This window comes from Vigna umbellata, chromosome 5, assembly GCF_029865625.1.
Source record: "Vigna umbellata cultivar VRB3 chromosome 5, Vumbellata_1.0, whole genome shotgun sequence".
NCBI classification, from domain to species: domain Eukaryota; kingdom Viridiplantae; phylum Streptophyta; class Magnoliopsida; order Fabales; family Fabaceae; genus Vigna; species Vigna umbellata.
In genome coordinates, this window is record NC_142169.1 from 46,543,749 (window position 1) to 46,545,756 (window position 2,008).

At 32.3% G+C, this 2,008-nt stretch overlaps 1 pseudogene; it reads right to left on the reverse strand.

The window, feature by feature from the left end:
* Nucleotides 1-387: 387 nt before the first annotated feature.
* Nucleotides 388-1,046, reverse strand: LOC148198488 (uncharacterized; annotated as a pseudogene).
* Between the last annotated feature and the right edge of the window lie 962 nt (nt 1,047-2,008).

The window sequence follows — 2,008 nt, forward strand, 5'->3', positions numbered from 1 at the left end:
TCTAAAGGTTGCTTTTAGTATCAACTTTAAGCATGAAAATAACAGTTTTTCAACTGTTATCAATACTCTTCCGCCTAACATCCATCAGTAGATGTAAACCCTGTAACAAACTTATAACAAAAACAAAAATACCCAAGAGTTCAAAATTACATCACCAAACCAAAAATTAAAAGTTCTTAAATCACTGGGTTGCCTCCCAGCAAGCGCTCTTTTAACATCACTAGCTTGACCCAATAAAGCTCTTGTTCCATCTTCTTTTTCTTCTTTCTACTGAATTTCTTCAAAAATTTGATCAAACCAGGAACCTGTTGCAGTGTCTCAATCATAGGAACTTTAATCTCCAATTTCTTGAAGATTTCCATGAAGCACTTAAATTTCTTTTCCTTCCTATGATACTTCTTTGGATGATGAAAGGGTTTTTCATATGATTCTCTCTCTCTTCCTCTCGTCCTCTTTCTCTTTTCTCTCACTTTCTTTTTCCTCTTTTTCTTTTCTCTTATTTTTTTATTCCCTTCTCTTTTTCTACTCAACTTCTTTATTTTCACACAAATTTTCTTTCTCTCTTTTCTCTCCACCACTTCTTTTTCTTTTTCTTCATCTATATCTTTCTCACTCAACTCTTCGTTTTCTTTTCTCTCTATCTTTTCCTCATCTCTCCCTATTTTTTTCTCATAAAAAACCTTGTCACTTTCAATGACACTGGCTTGACCTTCCTCCTTAGGGTTAACTTCAGTATTAACCTTAAAATCGTTCAATCTCTGACTAATGTAACGAAGGTTCATCTCCATCCTTTTACATGATTCTTCAATGTTTTTCTGAGTAGAGATGGAATGTTGCAAAAACTGTTGAAGTGTGTCCTCCAATGCTGGCATTCTTGCCGATAGAAAGGGTTGTTGCTGCTATTGTTGCTGTGGTTGATTCTCAAATTGTCCGGCAGCTTGCCAAAATTGACTTTGATCCATGCTTGAGTGAGGTTCCCACCTGTGGTGGATATTACTTTGGTAGAATTGAGTGCCCATATAGTTAAATTCTTGTCTGAATTGCATCCTGCAAGCATTAGGCACAAAACTTCTAGAAAATATTTGTTAGAACAAAAAGAAGGAGAAGATAGATAAAGAATCAGAGATAAGAAGATAAAATAAAAACAGAAAAAATAAAAACAAAAAATAAAAACAGAAAACAGAAAAATATAAAAACAAAAAATAAAATAAAATAAAATAAAATAAAATAAAAACAGAAAAATAAAAGAAAATAAAATAACATAAAATAAAAATAAAATAAAAATAGAAATAAAAACAAAAATTCAAATTTCAAAATTCAAAATTCAAGTCAAAGATAATCAATAATCACACAAATGAACTAGTTAAACCACGAGTCCCCGGCAACGGCGCCAAAAACTTGATGACAAATTTATGAACACCGAAAAACGGCGCCACAAACTTGTTTAACAATCGACAAGTGTGGCCGAATCGTATCAAGTAATAAAACTAGGTAAGACCAAGTATCGTTTTCCCAAAGGACTCACGGCCTAGTTAGCTATATGATTTGTTGATTATTTAAGAGTTGTTAACAATTGATTGTAGGGTTTAAATGCAAAAAACAGTAATTAAACATGTATGCATGAATGTTGATCAATGGAAAAGAGGAAAACAAACACTTTAATGAATTAAATGGATGAGTATGTTGTTGGGGTTATCAATTTCATCTTGTTCACTCTCATATACTTTAGGAATTCATCATTCTTTTCATCAATTGCTAATGCCACTCTCTAAATCACCTTGCAAGAAGGCCTATCCTTAATTACGAGTTCATACAATTCCTAGCATTCCTAGTAATTAGTTCTGAAGTGCAGGAGCTTAAAGTAAGATGTTAAAACACAAATTCCATATATGAGAGTTTCAAAATACTACATTGATTCCCCAACAACAATACAAGGTTTAGTTCACCATATTCATGGTGAAACTAGATGAACAATAATGAAAGAATGGAAGAGATAAAAAAACCCTAG